At 45.4% G+C, this 18756-nt stretch overlaps 1 long non-coding RNA gene across 7 annotated transcripts in view; it reads right to left on the bottom strand.

Annotated features, from left to right (window-relative positions):
- Positions 1-18756, bottom strand: part of LOC308571386 — a 70768-nt gene that overhangs the window by 29231 nt on the left and 22781 nt on the right. For 6 of the 7 annotated variants that reach the window (XR_014001362.1, XR_014001363.1, XR_014001364.1 and 3 more), the window contains one exon: positions 13358-13488. This is a non-coding gene — a long non-coding RNA (uncharacterized lncRNA). Of the gene's footprint in view, positions 1-12562; positions 12945-13357; positions 13489-18756 lie in introns of those variants that run through there. The other variant, XR_014001367.1, reaches the window with a different exon arrangement.

Here is an 18756-nt window from a genome sequence, read left to right as displayed (position 1 = left end):
TACATGCCGTAAATTTCATACCTGTGGTCCATAACTGTTCCCAGTCAGCCATCATTATGTTATGTCCAACATCTTGTGCCCATTTAATCATAGCTGATTTCACCATTTCATCCTGAGTGTTCCATTTCAACAGCAAGTTATACATTCTTGACAAATTCTTGATTTTTGGATCTAGCAATTCTGTTTCCAATTTTGATTTTTCCACCTGGAAACCAACTTTTTTGTCCAAATTGTATGCCTCCATTATTTGGTAATAATGGAGCCAATCTCACACTTTGTTTTTCAATTTTTCAAAGCTCTGCAATTTTATTCTGTCTCCGTCTTGTTCCAGAATTTCCCAATATTTCGGCCATTTAGCCTCCATATTGAGTTTTTTCTGTGCCTTCGCTTCCATTGGTGACAATTCATACCTACTCTGTCATTGCTTAGGAAAAACTGCATTTTGAGGCACCCCCCAAAAAAAACCCCCAGCTTCAATCCAAATGAAGAAAAAGATAAACCTGGCTGCATTTTAAGTTGGTGATGCACTTTAGGAAGGCTGCCTCAAGGATGATCTAATCCCAATCCTGCAATGATGCAGAAAACCCGCAGCTAGAGCATTCAATATCCCCATAGACAGTGGCTCATGCTGTCAGAAGGTTCTCCCTAACATTTTAATCTATAGCCCCTTTTCTTGAATTTTGAACCCATTGGACCAGATCCTACCCTCTGAAGCATCAGAAAACAAATGTGCTCCATCATCTATGTGAAATCCCTTCAGATATTTGAGAAACGATATCACAGTACCTCTAAGGCATGCATTCATTTTGAACTAAAGGACAGCACGCCAGCAAAGGGATATGACAGGGAGACCGTGTGGACTGCATACACACCAGACCTTTAAAGCACATTCAAAGCAAGTTCTGGGCCCTGTAGTTTACCCCTCACAGAGTTACAGTTCTCAGCAATCCTTAACAAGTGACAGTACCCAGAATTATTTGAAGGAAAGAATGCACTTCAAATGTGCTATAAGGTGTTATGATGATATACTTTATGGCATGCAGCCCATAAATCAGATGATAGGGTACATAGCATGGGGGTGACACAACTGAACAGATACACAAACAACCTCCTCGGGTGTAGAGAACCAAAGCACAGTTGTTCCAGCCTGCATAAGTTGGTAATGACCTGAGTAAATTGTGCTGTAGCTATTTCCTTCTCTATGGATCATCTTGACTCTTAAGGAATAAATTATCATGACAGCTTTAATCCGTTCCCCCCCCCGCAGCCCCCCCCCCGCAGCCCATGCAGCCCTCTATGAGCAATCAGTTTAGACCTCTGGCAAGAATAATCTGTTCTGCACCTGACAGGCTTCTTGGGGGTGAGGGCCCAAACCATCCCCCTTGGCATAGGGCAGGCGAGGGGAAATTTTGGCCCTCTAGATGTGGCTGAACTACAACTTCCATCAGCTCTAGCAAGCATGGCCAATGGGCAGAGATGATGGCAGTTGTAGTTCAACAACATCTGGAGGGCCAAAGGTTCCCCACACCTGGGATAGGGTCTCCATGCTTGAGGTCAGGTGGTTGGCAGGACTATATATTGCACATATATTTAGCTGCCTGAAGGAATAGACAAGATGGTTCCCCTACCCACTATCAATTCCACATGCAGAAACCAACTGGCCTGGCAGCTGAATATTACTTCAATGATATTGATGGGAAAGCATCCTCCACTACACCTGAGAGCATTAAGGTAAAAGGTAAAGGACCCCTGGACGGTTAAGTCCAATCAAAGGCGACTATGGGATTGAGGCACTCATCTCGCGTTCAGACCAAGGGAGCCAGCATTTGTCTGCAGACAGCTTTCCGGGTCATGTGGCCAGCATGACTAAACCACTTCTGGCACAACGGAACACCATGACGGAAACCAGAGTACAAGGAAACGCCATTTTCTTTCCCGTCGCAGCAGTACCTATTTATCTACTTGCACTGGCATGGTTTTGAACGGCTAGGTTGGCAGGAGCTGGGAATGAGCAACAGGAGCTCACTCTGTTGCGGGGATTCAAACTGCCAACCTTCTGACTGGCAAGCCCAAGAGGCTCAGTGGTTTAGACCACAGTGCCACCCACTTAGGGGATGCAAGGCACCCGTATGGCACACAGAAGGGAACAGGGCAGGATGGTGGTGACTGCCCCAGCTGTCTTACCACCAGCCATCATCTTCTGCCTGAAGTAGCCACCTCAATCTGTCTAATGGTAGAGCTGGTCCTGGTGGCTGGACAAGGTGACCTGTTGGTTTCTTTTCCAATGTAACATTTCACAAATTTCCTTTTCTCTCTTTCTAGGCTTCACTCCTACCCTAGCATCCCTTTCTTTCCTCCAGCTACCCTCCCTCTCCCTTAATTACTTTCCCCCACTTTCCACTGTACCCCCTTAGTGCCAAGCCAGCTATGACAAGAACAACAGCAAGGGAGAGGGAAGGAGGGAAAAGGCCTATAGAACAAAGCCCTTGTGAGAGGGGGGCGATTTCCTCTCTTCAAACAACTCCAGATGCTGAGACACACACTGAGCCAACAGCTGAGGCTTGAAATGGATGGAAGTGTGTGCGTTGTGGGGGGGGGCGGTTGGAGAGAGGGGGAGAGATGCATGCGTAAAAATAAAAGAATAATGAGAGCAGGAAAAGGAAATAAATGCAACAACAAACTAAACGAAATGAGAGTGGGGGAAAGTTTCGCAAGGGGGTAAAAAACAAAGCTATCAAGCAAAGGGAACCAGAAAAACAAAAGAAGCAGATCAAGAAAAGAGAATGAGAGAGCAAGGCAGCAAAAGGGGGGGGGGCTGCCGAGGGGGGGAACATAAGCAGCAATTAGGCAAGGGAGAGAGAGAGAGAGAAACGTGGTTCTATGTATAGAAAGGAGTGATTGATGAGTGCCCAGCATTGGAATATGTGTCTACATTCCACAACATTTTCCTGAGGCTAGGAGAAGCCCGGAGGGAAGAAGGGAGGAGGCTGTGGTGTAGCTCTCTGAGAAACATTTACAGTATGAGCGAAGTCTGGACTGCAAGATGAACTGCAAGCAGGCACACATAGCTTGCACACCATACCCAACTGCAAAACCACACAGCACAGAGCAGAGCACACCATGGAAACACCTAAAGCTCCCAGGGACACATGTGAGCCACAGAGCACAAAAAGTTGCGTGGATGTGACAAGAATCCTGCTGAACCTCAAACTTCTTTGTTATTCTTACTGCATTTTTCATGTTAAATTGCAAGCCAGTCTGGCCTGAAGCTGGTGGTGTATAAACGTAAGCTCACTAATGAAAGCTAAAGCGACTCTACAGAAAGCCCAAATTCTCTGTGCCGACAAGCCAAATTCTGCATTTGTTAGCAACCGAGCCAAGAAAACCAAAACTGGTTACCTAAACATTTGTCTTAGGTTGTGTACACACCATACATTTGAAGCACATGACTTCTCCTAAAGAATCCTGGGAACTGTGGTTTCTTACGAGTGCTATATCTTTGTGAGGGGTAAAGTTCCCAGGATTCTTTGGAAGAAGTCACATGCTTTAAATGTGCTTTAATTGTATGATGTATATGCAGATTTAGAATCATTATTCAAAGATAGGATAGGCAACCCTGCACATTTTAGATGGCGCTGTTATAGTGTAGCTTACATCTCTGTACTTAGGTTTCTATGTTCACCCAGCAGCAACATCAAAAGTAAAAAAGGTAAAGGATCCCTGGGTGGTTAAGTCCAGTCAAAGGTGACTATAGGGTTGCGGCGCTCATCTCGCTTTTAGGCTGAGGGAGCCGGTGTTCGTCTGCAGACAGCTTTCCAGGTCATGTGGCCAGCAGAACTAAAACGCTATTGGTGCAACAGAACACCGTGACGGAAGCCAGAGCGCACGGAAACGCCGTTTGCCTTCCCGTCACAGCAGTACCTATTTATCTACTTGCACTGGCATGCTTTTGAACTGCTAGGTTGGCGGGAGCTGGGACAACAGTAGTGGCAGCAGGGAGAAAGAGGAAAGTAAGAGCGGCATGCACACACACACACACACACACACACACACACACACAGCTTTGGAGCTCCATGGAAATAGGCACCACTGCTGCTGAAACAGAACTGGCATTATGGGGATGTAGAGTATGTGCAAAGAAGAGCAGCAAAAATTTGGACTCCATCACCAAAACTTTGATAACATTCAGGTTAGTTGAATGTTATCAAAGTTATCAATGGATGCCCAATGCCCAGGAAATGACTGTTCTGGGAGGGGAGAACCATTCCGGAGAAAGGGACATGACTTTCTTTCTCCACCTCCCCTTTCCTCGGCTGGGGATGAGGTCATCAAGCTGTCTGCATACAGAAACAAAGACTCTGGAGAAAGGCAGAGAACTTCCATATATATACTCAGCCAAACGCAAATATTAAAAAACCTTATTCCAAAGAAAACTGGACTCAGGTTAAGTGCTTCACCCCTGAAACGTGACCACTTGGAGAATTGAGGAGAGTCCAACTAAACTACTGAGTGTGTTTTGCTTGTTACATCCTGTGGTCTCCACCATGCAAGACGATCTGTGTCAGGCGGCCACCTTCATCCCACCCAAAATGTTTTCTGCTTGGGGGTTCAGCAGGTAATGTGAGCATCTACCCCTTGCCTCTTCACCCTCCTTACCTCTTTGCTTCCCTCTCCTCCTCCACCCCAGCTAGCTTCCACACATTTCTCGGCACTCAGTAAGAATCTATTTGAAAGCTGCTCAAGTCCCTGGACGAATTCCAGAAGAGACATGGAGATTTGCTGGCTGTGAGTAGCTCTGAAAGGGAAGGTGGGGGATGGGTGGGAGAAGGGGAGCAGCAAGGTAAATGAAGCCAAACCTCATGGCTGAGGTAGTTTATAGGCCAGACTCCCCTTTCTACCATCTATCGAAGGATGGAGAGGAGGGGCTGTGGCTCAGTGGAAAAGCACAAGCTTTGCATGCAAAAACCTCCCAGGTTCAATTACTCCAGGTAGGCTGGGAAACAGTCCAGTCTGGAAACCTGGAGAGCTGCTAGGGCTGGCCTAAGGCACTTTGCTGCTTGAGGTAAAGGACAAGATGGCATATACTCTAATTTCCATATACAGAAGCCAGTCAGACTGGCAAATGAATCTTACATGGAAACTAGCAACAGGACAGCATCATCCACTGCATCTGAGGCCAGCAGGCTAGTTTAGGGGGTACAGGGCAAATTGCGCATGCTATACACAGCCCTGTCCTCCATAATTTCGTAACCACTTCCGACCCCTGCTATCTGCCACCTAAAGCAGCTGTCTCGCTCTGCCTAGAGATGGCGCTGAGAGCCTTGCCAGGATAGATCAGGGGTAGGGAATATTTTCACTCTGGAGGACTGGACCTTGAAGTCCTCTACCCTCGGTGGGCCATTTCGACAGGGATGCCCACCTGTCAATCATACCATGGTGTCAGGTGACCATTTTTTCCCCATTTTGCAGCACAGCTTGAGTTTAAAGTGTCCTACAAAGGAAGATCCTGGCCAATACAGGTAGGACCAAGCAGCTGGCAGCAGATGCAAACCCTATTGGGTCTGGTTCCACATGGGAGTTCGCAATCAGAAAGTCTGGAAGCAGCTGATCCTAGCAGGGCCTGAAGTAACTGCAGATTGGTTGAAAGTCACATTTTCAGCAGGGATCAGCTCTACTCAGGAGCTTGGATTAGAAGACCTGGGCTTGGATTTGGTGTCATACAGGCGGTGACCATTTTGTGTGCGTTCAATTGACACATGACCCCCAACACACAGGTCCTTTTGGACCCGGAAAAGGGCAGAATGTGGGTGGGATGGGGCATAACGGGGGCAGGGTGGAGTGTAACAGGGTGGAGAAAGCTTGAACGGAACCCCCGTGCAAAATGGTTGCCACCTGTGTTTAAAAGTCACTGGATATAAGCCTTGCTTGCCAAGAAACAACTGGAAGTGCATTACAATGCTCCTTACTGTTTCTTCGCATCAACAATCTTACCTGCTTCACACTTGATGCCATGTATGCTATGTGTAGGGTAGGTGGGTGTGACTTGGTGGAAGGACCCTCGTGGGCCAAAGTAGGACTACCAATTTGATTAGGCTTGCAGGCTGGAGGTTGCCCACCATGGAGACAGACAAAACAGAGATACTGTAGTTGGACCAATAGACGGACATGGTAGAAGGCAGCTTAGTTCCTCCGCTCCTATGAAGTATGGCAACTCCAGTGACAAGAAAAGACTAGGAATCTTCCAGAGGGGTTAAATGAGGGAAGGGCTATGGGGCAAAAGCAGTGCTTAATTCCAAAAATTTGAGAAGCCAGGGCTCCAGCAGGGCTAAGCATTACACACCCAAATTCCAGTTGTATATGAGGAAAGGGAGGAGTCCTTAGCTTTGCAGTGAGGAGGGAGAGAGAGACTCTGTACTATATAAACACTTTTCTTTATTTCAACATCACAGATAGCAAGACTGAACACCGTGACTGAAGAAAGCTGCAGGTCAAACTCTCTCTCCATCAGGATGAGTGGGGAATGGGAAAGAAACCACTCTGCCCATGCTCAGAGGCACTCATTTTACATTTCTCACAGGGCTGAGCTTTGGTACTGAAAACAGGTTCAAATTGGGCCCTATCCCAACACCACCATGACACAGACCTCAAAAGCAGAGGTTAGCGGGAACTCCCTTGTGAGTCAGGTGGCCTGAATGGGGCTGTTGCATTGCCAGCCACAGAGGCATTTTTTTCACACTTGCAACATAAAGTGAAAATTGTTGGAGATCTTTCTTTTCTTTTTGCAAAGCACACCCTGAGATGGAGCCTGGAGACTGCAAAATGGAATTTGCTGCCTGAAGCAGCTTATTTATGTTGTTTCATGGGAAGGCTGAGCCAGGGGGACTGAGATGTTGCAGGACCACTGCCTGTCTTAGGGAGATAAACCAGGCCCAGTTAAAACACGTGCACTGCTTAAAAAAAACCAACCAGTAAGTAGCAGCTGCTGTGGAGGCAGTCAGGTTTGTGATTGCAGCGCATGGTGGTAGAGAAGGATTCTGTCATTTTCCTGCCCCAGTCCCAGTAAAAAAATCACCTTACTGACGCTGCTATTTACATTGTGAAGCGAAGACGCTCCCATTGGCATCAGTGTCAAACTACGGCCAGAGAGACGCAAACCAGGGCTTTGCCCCATTTATGCTGTGGAATCACTGGCTAGGTTACCTGTTTGCCTCAGTTTCCCTTTCACTAAAGGGTGACCTGGCTATTCAGGGCTGTGCTGAGGATAAGTGCAATCGAGTGTTCTTATTTTTTTGCAGAGCTGTTGCACATGTTAAAAAAGCAGAAAAAGAAATGAGTATTCGCAGCTCAGGGTGCTCCTTAATATCACACATTACCCTGATGCACCTTAACTTTAACTATCAGTGCTATCATTCTATTCTTCCCCCACTTTATTGCGGTTGCTTATTGACCAATTTATGGTATCTGTCTCCCTCCACCCAGTCTTGGAATCACAGAGCTCCTGACTGCAGTGCCAAGCGTACCATTAGAAGAAGCAGTAGCAGACGCTACTCCTGCCCTCATCCCTACAGTGCCACCTGCTGGAAGAGGTCAGAAACGAAGCAGCATGGGTGACGTTGCCCCGTGTCCCATTTGGTCATATAAGACCTGGTAGTGAAAACTTTCCCGCCTCCTGTTTGTAACATTTTTAGGAGTCAGAAAGAGACTTTGCTCCCTTTTCCAAACCCTCCCCAAAGACTTTAGGGAGCAGCCAGAGGCCCAATCAGCTCGCAGACAGTGGTTTGGCAAGCGTGAGGCCCAGGTCCACTTTCCCAGCATGCACTTCTTCCTCCCATGGGTTCTCACCTTAAGCAAAACAATGCCCTAATGGAAAGCGAACCTCTCCAGGCTTACAGACTTGGTGGAGGGAAGTTCCGGAGCAGCTGTCACCGAATTTGGGGGAGGGGGAGGGTGGAATTTGCCTTGGTTTGGGAGGGAGGAGGCTCCCGGAGACAGGGCCGGCTATGAATTCTGGGAATGTTTATGCAGCTGCAGTCTATTAAGGAGGAGGGATCCTTTCCTTTTATTAATCCCAGCCTTACAGCTCAAAAGGAGCCTCCTAAAGGCAGGCGTGTGTGCGCTCGCTCGCTCACTCACTCACGTGTGCAAATAGGTGCACAGTGACTTCAAGGATATCTCTGGGGAACACATTGCGCTTGCTAATACTTCCAGCTAGCCAATGCATCATTTCTGGAGCGAGGGGCGTCAGGGCTTTGTCCTCTTAATTCAATATGTGCCCTGGATGGACTACTTGTGGTAATGTGTTAGGGAGGGAAAGCACTTTGCACATGCTCAGAGCCATTATTTTTTTACATATCAAGGTGTGCATTTTTAAAAAGAATTAAGGTACCTGGGGTTAAAAAGGACGCGGGTAGTGCTGTGGGTTAAACCACAGAGCCTAGGACTTGCCGATCAGAAGGTTGGCGGTTTCAAATCCCCGCGACGGGGTGAGCTCCCGTTGCTCGGTCCCAGCTCCTGCCAACCTAGCAGTTCGAAAGCACGTCAAAGTGCAAGTAGATAAATAGGTACCACTCTGGCAGGAAGATAAACGGCGTTTCCGTGTGCTGCTCTGGTTCGCCAGAAGTGGCTTAGTCATGCTGGCCACATGACCCGGAAGCTGTACGCCGGCTCCCTCGGCCAGTAAAGCGAGATGAGCGCCACAACCCCAGAGTCAGCCACGACTGGACCTAATGGTCAGGGGTCCCTTTACCTTTACCTACCTGGGGTTAAACTCAATTTAAGCCATAAGCCCAAAGCTGGTTTTCCTAGAACCAGCCGTCCAGACTTAGAGTAAGATGAAAAGGCTGAAAACCTCGTTTCAGACAACCACCACTGTGCTTTCCCCTGCAAATGTCAGAATGAGAAACATCCGCACCTTCTGACACGTTCACAGGATGTGTTTCAGCTCCAAAGCCAACACAGAGTCCTGTGCTCACAGCTCAGGCCATCCACACACGACAGAGTCAGCCGAGATGTGCCCCAGACATGCCTACAGTCAAAGTCCAAGCAGCAGGTTGCAGGGACCCTCCCTGCCTTGCCTGCTGCCAGGGCATGCCCTTCGCAGATGCCTCAGCAGGGTCTAAGTCTTGCACACTGCTGCTTTTACATCCCTCTGACTTCCCACGTGGAGCTCAGCTGCTGTACAAACACAATCCCTCTCTCTCTGTAATCCTTCAGCCCTCGTTGGGCGTAGAGGTCCTTTAAAGGCATGCTGTGTCAGGAATAGGGCTGTTGGTGTTCCACAGTCATAGAGTGTCGGTGTGGCACACAGAATTCAGCATGCAGAAAATCTCAGAGCCAGGCTAAATGGGACTCAGGAGTTCCATGATACTGATCTTCTGCACTCATTTAAAAAATGGACAGCAGCCCTGTCTGTGTGTGTGCATGTGCACATGTGAGTCTGAGATTCATATCAGAACTGTGGCACTGGGGAAGAAGGGATTTAACTCTTTCCCTCCATGCTATTTTCCAGATGAAAACTATAGAGTACCTCTCACTTGCTGGATGATCACCTTGTTGTGGTGCGTGGGCTTGCATGTTCCTATAATCCTTGTGAGTGAAGCTGTCGGAAATTTGGTCTTGTAGATACACTAATACATTTACAATATATAATACAACATTTTAGTGTATTTTTGGTCTCTGTAGAAGCCGCCCAGAGTGGCTGGGGAAACCCAGCCAGATGGGCGGGGTACAAATAATAAATAATAATAATAATAATAATTACTTGGCCAAAGTGAGTTCAATCCACTGTACTGACTTGATAAAAGGGATTATTCTACGAAAGACTCAAAGATGCTTCCTGATTAAGCACCAGTCCCCAACAGAGCACTGGTGATTTGTGTGGTCTTCTGTATCCACTAAAAGCGGCATCACACCAAAATTTCACAATAGGAGCTATCTGCATCACATGAAGCCACCTCTTTTATAAAAAGACCAGCACACAAATATAAAGCCAGGGAGAATAATATATAAAAATCGTGTTATGGAGGTAGACTGCATTTGCCTGTCAGGCAGTTCTGCAGTAGAATGTCTCTGTGTTTTGTGCCAATAGGATGGGACACCTATTGAAACCAATAGGATATGTACCTCTAAAACAGAGATTGGTTGCCCCATTTGTCTGAAATCCCACCCCAAGGCAGCCATTTGAGGATAACATTTCAGCTAAGCAACATGCATGAAAGGGTGGCACCATGGATCTTCTTCAACTATAAAGGTTTGTGAATCAAATGAAACCATCTATATATATTTCTCACTAATTTTGGCCTCAAAGTTACACATGTTCTCTTAATTACACCTTTAAGGTCTGAACCTTGAGAAGTCCAGCTGGCACATCTGCTTGATTGCTTTTGGGGGCTGCCCTCTTTGGAATAACCAAGGATTTGTCCTGTGAGTCTTGGTGAACTTCTTCATGGATCACTATGGTTTGAGGCAGTGGTTTTCATCCAGCGTTCTGTGGCACGCTGAGGTGCCTTGAATTATGGTCAGGGTGCCAAAGTAACACTGGCCTCTGTCCTTCCTTCCCTCCCTTTTCTGATGGCCCTCTCACGTCTCTGCCTCCCAAAGGCTTGCTCAGTTATTTGTTGCAGTAGCCCTGGCTACAAGTTCCCCAGGCGAATGGTGCCTCTGGGGCTGGCCAGGGGGTGCTGGTTGCCAGGAGCTGAGGTGGCTTCCAAGTAAGTAAGGGAGGGAGCGAGGGAGCCCAGCCAGCCAATCTGCCAGCCCTTGCTGTTGAGAATGTATGGACAAGTCCCAGGCCCCTGTGGGGCAGTGTGAAGAGGCACCTCTCTTTGGGGCGGGGGGGGGGGCAGCTCAGAGACCAAGAGTGATCAAAAAAGGATGATAGGCTGCCAGCTCTGCAGGCAAGGGGTGACATAACCAGCCCCTGAGCCCCACAGGGGCAGAAAGAATGTAGTTGGTCAAGGACTCAAAAAGGTTGACAACCTCTTGTTGGAGGTCTGAGTTTCCAGGTGGAGATGGCCACAGCTAGGAAGGAGGATTGTAGAGCAGCCTATATCAGAGGAAGCTACCAGACCAGCTAACTCCATAAACTGGTGTGTATGCAAGATGGAAAGTTGAGAGAAACTGCATGTTCCCTGTCTTTATTTTTCAAGTAGGATACCAAAGTCTAGATAACTGAAGATAAGGATTATGTTTATGGAAACCTGCCATCGCAGATGGTTACACTGATTAGACGACCCTTAGGGCAACTTTGAACCATTGTGGTGCAGCTGTTAACTGGCTAATGTGCTTCACTCAAGCTGTGGTTTCATCTCAGAAGCCTATCAACTATACTTCACTATCCTTTGGTTAATAAAGGCCCTCTATAAACCTAACATGCAATTATTCTATCAGTGTAATGACCTAGACTAGGCAGGCCGTTTCACCATTAAACACCAACCCAATACACCTTGTTCAAATTCTGGCTTTCCCATTTTAATAAGTGCCCTGTGGATAGAGACACTGCGCCATAAAGTGCAAAGAGGCACGCCCACCCTGCTACACTTGGTTGTATAAATTCCTCCTTCGCAGTAAACATGATTGAATAAACTCCACAGAGAAAGCTCGTTTTGCACGAAAAGTCCCTCAATGCTTTGCAGGGGGGAAGGGAAGGCAATTGATAACAGCAGGTGAAGAGTGAAAACTTCAACTGTGCAACACAGGTGAGAGAATTAATACGGGAGCCAACAATGGAAACTCGAAGTGGTGGCTTGTATCACTTTCAGCAGTGGTATTTGCTCAAAAATGGGCAAACTGGGAACAGGAAATGCATAACAGGACCACATATATTATAAAGCATCTCTGGTTTCTGGGTAAAAAAGTATTTTATTTATATATGAAGCAAATAGTTTCAAGTTTTCTCGCGCACACAATTTTTCTTGAGACACAGAGCCCTCTCCATTCCAATTATAACATTTCCTAACTTTCATGATTACAAACATTGATTCCTCACTGTATTCTTCTAAGACTGTAATCCATGCACACTTACATGAGAATAAACTCAACTGAACTCAATTAAGGCTCACCCACACTTCAGCAGATGCCCAAGTGATTTTCAGCTTGTCCCATGCCTATAAAACATGAGTCCGAGCAGTTTTCTGTTTGCTCTGCTGGCTTCCCCAGGAAAGCCTGCTATTTAGCGCTGAATTATTAGAGCAAATGTCAATCCATGAATTGATGTTTGCTCCAGCTGAGTGGTAAAGATCACACTTTCCCAGGGGAAAGTGGTGGGACAATACTAGAATAGAATAGAATAGAATAGAATAGAATAGAATAGAATAGAATAGAATAATAGAATAGAATAGAATCACAGAGTTGGAAGGGACCCTGATGATCATCTAGTCCTGCTTCCTGCAATGGAATATGCAGCTGTCCCTTAAGGTGATCGAACCTACAACCTTGGCATTATCAGCACAACGCTCTAACCAACTGAGCTACAGATGAGCCCTGAGACTCAATCACTCTGGAGTAAGCATTCATTGGGTCAGGCTTGATAAAGACAGTTTGGTCTTCAGTCATCTGTAATGCAAACAGCAGTACCAATAATTGACTGAACAATCTTACAAATAGTGGTTACCATTTCAGAATGCTGCCCTGCTCTTCTAAGCTTTAAGAGGCTAGCCTGAGGTAGAGTTCCCATCAAAGAAAAGGGCAGAAGCTATAATAAATACTAATAATAATTCCAAAAGATATAACATCATTTCCTGTACAATTTTTTCCTTGCTCCTCCCTTTTCTCTGGATGTTTCCAGCAAAGTTAGACTAAGAAAACATTTTCATTCTAACATTGCAAACTGCTAACCTGAACCATGAGAAATAGAAGCTGCATTCAGAATTCCAGAAATCTAGCAGAATCTAAGTTTAGAGCTCACTTCCATGTTAACTGCTTCCAGATAAAATCCATTTGCATCCCTGTAAAACCAAAAAATGGTGGGACAAAATTTGGGAAAGTATTCCAGCTCTTCATATGGATGGATCTTGGGGGAACAGAAGTGCACGTGCACATAAAGGAGGGGTGGCAACATGTCTGATGACATCTGCTGTTGTGTCACAACACACCCACTGGTGTGAAGGAAATTCAGTGTGAAATGGGGGTATATCAATAAAAAATCCACATGCAACAGGCAATGGAGAATAAAAGGAACTTTAGAGACTGGGACAGAAGCACTAGCATTATAACCAAGAAAACGAACACAATAATTGCCATGTCTAAATACAACCTGCACACACTTAAAATAAAAGTTATAAACAAACTCTGCCCACTTGTTTTCAGTCTGGAATCTCTACTAGCTCCAATCAGCAAAGATAAGATTAGTGGTACCTACCCTAAATGCTTCTTCAGAGTGGCTTGTCCAGCTTCCTGCTTGTCCACATCTTCAGAATTTGCATTAATGATCCAAACAGCAGTAAACTTTAAATGCCTGCCTGAGCCACATCCTTCTGAGTTCACTCAGTCCTGTCAAGAGAGGAGGAGAGACATGAGTTGCGAGGGGCAGTTTCCATGACATCCATGGTGAATGCGTTTGTGGATTGCTGTTCAGGAAGGGCGATTTGGAGGAGCACAGATTGCACGGCCCCTAAGCCCCTTTTCAGAGGTTCAAAGAATATGCAAGAGCATAATTGCACAAAGTATGTAGTGAACATGAGGACACGCACACCAGCTAGGACCACAGCATTCCCAGCCACTGTTGGGCTAAGTGTATTTAAAAAACCTCTCCAAGATCGCAGGGTAACACAGGGTTCTCAGACCAGGGCAGGGGCTTGGAAGCATGTTCAGCCGGTTGTGCATACAAATGCCATCCAGACCTTTCCACTCAACATGGGAAGATCTGGCATGGAGCAGTGAGGATTAAGATATCACAGGCATTGGTCCCCTTGCACATGCACCCCCAACCTTCTACACATTTTATGCCCTTACACATTCTTTGAACACCTGAACGGGACTCTAGTTTTGAGCACTTCACTTCTGAATCAAACTGGCTGGCAGCAGCACAGATTGGTGGATAAATATAACTTGGGAGGAAGAGACCTTCAGGATGTCCTCCTTGAATTCTTGCTAGCCTGGTCAAAATGGCTTACTCCTAAGGCTACAGAAAGTACTTCTGCTTCGTTTTTTAAATAGCAGCTAAGGCTGCTTGGGTGAGCAAGCAGAAGCAATGCAGTTGTGGATCACAAAAAGCCTGCCACACACTCAACAACTGTCCCTCACTTTTATGGCATCCTGGAGACATATTTGGAAGAATTATTTACTTCTTGCTTTCTTATTGTAAAGATTAATAGTAGCCTGGTGTGTGTAGGGAAATCAGAGTGGCAATGCAGGACAGAAAGAGAGATGTTAACCTCCCCTCTTGCAACTCTACTGCCAGTTACAGCTGAAACTCCACCACCTAAAACTGCTCTTTGCCGCATATGGGAAAACAAATAGGTATCTATATGATGCGTTTATGATTTCCCCTGCAGGACAAATACTTTGAACGTACATATGTATTTAATTTATTGGTGGTTTTCTACAAAGTAACTTGCACAAATAAAATTCCAAAACACAATACAAAATGATTTTTAAAAAATCAAATATAAAACCAGCAGGGTGATCAGACCTTAAGAAGTACCTCCCTTCATCTGCTTCTCTCCACCCTCCCCCTGCCCCCAATGTAGCCTTGAACACCAAAGAGTAACTCAGGAAGAGACAATCAACTGCTGCAGAGATTCTTGGTGCAATGGGTCAGCATGTCTGGCTGTTAACCAGGTTGGTGCAGTGGCGTAGCATGAGTTGTCAGCACCCGGGGCAAGGCAAGTAATTTGCGCCCCCTAACCTGTGGATTTGCGCCCCCTAACCCGTGGATTTGCGCCCCCTAACCCTAACCCCCAGATGTTGCGCCCAGTGCGGTCGGCCCCCCCTGCACCCCCCACGCTACGCCACTGTGTTGGTGGTTGGAGTCCACCCAGCGATGGCTGTGGGCAGGATTCCTGCATTGCAGGGGGTTGGACTAGATGACCCTCGGGGTCCCTTCCAACTCTACAGTTCTATGATTCTTAACATACAAATGCCCAGGAGGAGAGACATGTCTTTGTCTGATGCCAAAGTTGGTAGTATCTGCACAGCATTTTCAGGGGCAGTTTTTAAATCAGAAATATGGTAACGGTGGAAAGTGGTAAGCCCTCTCTCTACAGTGTCATGTTCACAATCCAAATCCTTCACTGGATATGACTACTAAAAGGTTTTTTTAATTACTGTGGAAGATATTGGTCACACATCTCCCAAGTCTTGTCTTGTTATGGCATAAGGCTCTGTTCAGACAACACATTTTCAGAGATGTGAAGCGTCATGGCATACAGAAGATGTTATTTTGTCTGTTGCACAACTGTCACCAGCAATTTCTTTTCCTGGGCCTTGATAGGAACCTACTAAATCTTGAAATACAATTCACAGGACTGCTCCACAGCAGTCTTGCAATCTCTACAGCAGCTTGAGGGAGATAATTTATAGTAGGACAATGGTATGGGCAGAAAGGGTTAAATACTTCCAGCTGTCCTAGCCAAATTAGCACCCCCAACTCTCTTTGACAGTATGTCATAAAAAACAAAAAGATAAAAATGGCATCAATAGAAATGAAAGAACAAATCGTAGATATATGAATTATCTGAAAACATCAACAGTACCTTTGAAAGAACCTCGACACAGAGAAGAATTTAAAAAAGTACTTCTGAGCCGAGCAGAACACTCTGCAATGTTAGCAAGAACAAGAGAAAATGATGTTGGAAACAGCTGGGGAAAAGGAGGGGAAACAGTAGCTCAGACTTGGCAGAGGTAAGTTTGAGACAATGGGCACTCATCCAAGGAGAGATAGCAGAGACTGGGGCCAAGTGATGAAGGGTAAAGATCGGGTAAAGAATGTGGAGTTGTAGGTCCTTGGCATAAAGGTGGTATTGAAGACCAGATGAATGGATAATGGAACCAAGAGGGAGATTATGAAGAGGGAAAAAGAAGAGGAGTGATCCCTGGGGAACTTCTACAGAAAGAAGAAAAAGGGGGAAAGTAGGACCATTCAAATACACTTTAAAAAACCAAAAACATAACCATTAAGAAATACATGACAAAATGGTACTCTGAAAAGCCGAGAGAAGTGAATGGTGAGAAGGCTCGAGTGAGATTCAAAATAAATAGTACAGACAAAAGATCCTTAGCTCTTGCTGTGAAACAGTCATTCATAGTATATATCCTTATGGTCACTTGCACAATACTCATTTGAGGTAGACCACTCTAACTCCTATTTTCAGCTATGTGAAGCAGAGTCACCGTATGAGTCTGACTTGCTCAAGGCCACCAAGAGATGAAATCTGAACTCAGGTACCAAGGATGAGTCCAGCTCTTCCATCTGATCAACTGCACTAGCTTCATAGCAGTAGCCAGGAGCTGCAGTTGCTTCTTTGCCCTCAGTCCATCAATGTCAGGATGTAAAGTGACAGAGGGCAGAAAAGGTGCCTCTGTTGCTTAGGGTCTTGGCAATAATTAGAGAGGGGCTGGGGAAAAGCACTTCCTCTCCAGTTATCTCCCATGATGGCTGAAGAATGAAAGGCTGAGGATGGCCCCGGGGAAGACTCACCTTGAACACACAAATATTACAAAGCACTTGGCATCCATTCCAAAGGTGCTCAACCTTCAGAGACAGATAGACAGCCAAATCGCCCATCTTAGGCCAAACTACATTAAGTGAAACAGCAGATGTTGGAACACAGTACGTGGGAGAGCGGGGGTTAAACCTTTTATCCCACACCACAGTCCTGATAACTGTGTCTACCTCTCAAGCTGTTGTTTGATGTGTGAAGAAAGTTAACTTCAGGAATCCTGATGAGAGCTCTGTTTTAAGGGAGACGATTCTGTGTGGTCCACAAAGCTGACTTCTCCCAGGTAAAACAGGGTTGTTTCAGTGAGTGGAATGGCAGGTGTCACTGATGTACAGAACATCCAAAAGGGAGCTGATGGTCATAGAGCTAAATACCCCTCCAACAGACTTTCAAGTAAGAATCTCTAATGAAAAATGGAACGTGCGGGGGGGGGGGGTACTTTTAAAACTGTTTCAGCCCAATTAAGAGAATCCTTTGAAACTCTTACATAGGTGGCCTCTTCCCCCTTGTGAATTCACCCCACATGATACCAGCAGCAACATCAACCTGTTGAAGGGGATGTGGGGAGACTGGATTTTACACATGTACCGTATTTTTCGCTCTATAACACGCACCCGACCATAACACGCACGTAGTTTTTAGAGGAGGAAAATCCGTAGGCATGCCACCCATAGGCATTCCCTCCATAACACGCACAGACATTTCCCCTTACTTTTTAGGAGGAAAAAAGTGAGTGTTATGGTGCAAAAAATACGGTATGTGGTGGCTTTGCAAATTTGTTTACCCATTTTGGGTTTTGTTATTTAAAGAATTGAGTTTAACATACAAAACGGATCTACAACCTTCCCCTCAACTTGCTTTATTTGGAATAAATGACATGCCTGCTCCACCTATTGCTCACAAAGAACTTTAAACGTTCCTCCTTGTGGCAACACATATGGAAATAGCCATGCGATGGCGTAGTGCCTTGGACTTGAAAATTGAAGCATGATACCCCAGAACATGGACAATAGCCCTGGCTGAAAAGCTGATGCGTAAGATTCGTGAGACCAAAGGGAATTCTAAACCACATTTTCTATAATGTGTGATAACAGTTTTGGATTATATGTATCAATATGATTGTGTTTATAATGCCCTGAGAGCTCATGTTACTATGTGGAAATATTTTTTGGACTGAACTTTAAGAATTTGATTTGATGTTTTTAAGCAACATGGTTGATGTGTTGTGAGTTATGTTGTTTTATTCTGATGTGAAAAAATAAAATAAAAATGTTTTTCCCCAAAAAATCTATACCCCTCCATCATGCACTGATCTGCTGCCTGCACCATTACCTATGAAGGTAATGATGAGCGCAAAAAAGACCAAACTACACATATACATAGCTATCAGCGTTTCCCTTTTTTAAGGGAAATTCCCTTATTCTGAATAGGATTCCTTGCAAGAAAAGGGAAAAGTTGACAGCTATGCACGTATACAATCTAAGGTGCAACACTGGCACAGAAATTTGTTCTAATTTCTTTCAAAATGGAAACTCAAACCATCAGCATGTTGGTAATAATATGTAGCATTTACATATTTGTACATATAAATATGCTTCTCCGTGCATCTGTTGTTTCTTTTTGAAACATTTATACAGTGCACTTTCCATGTTTGTTTATTTTTATACCACTCTTCGGTTATATTCCCAGGATAGTTTACAAAGAGAATAAAACAATTAAAATGTATATACAAAACAACGTAAAATAAAACAAGTAAAAGCCACAAAATCATAAATGAAACATACCACAGGACTAAGACTGCATCTAAAAAGCTTGGGGAAAATAAAAAGGACTTTGCCTAATGCTGAAAGGGAAAAATCATGAGAAGTGCTCTACACACAAACTGTGTTCAGGCATTTGTCAGAACACTCAAGGTCTTAAAGCAAGGGGAGGGGTGTACCTGTGTCTCGTGCCGACATCTTTGCATTGAACTGGCAGGATGAAGGGGAGGAGAAAGAGAATCCCGACACGAGGGGTGTAGAAGGGAATGGGACACACCGGGGCAAACAGGGGGTGGAGAAGGAAGTACTCACAGGATGACAGAGGATGGCAAGGGGTT

This window comes from Podarcis bocagei, assembly GCF_964188305.1.
Source record: "Podarcis bocagei genome assembly, chromosome: 13".
NCBI lineage: Eukaryota > Metazoa > Chordata > Lepidosauria > Squamata > Lacertidae > Podarcis > Podarcis bocagei.
Note: the sequence above shows the minus strand (reverse complement) of the source record. Positions and strands in the feature narration are given on the sequence as shown.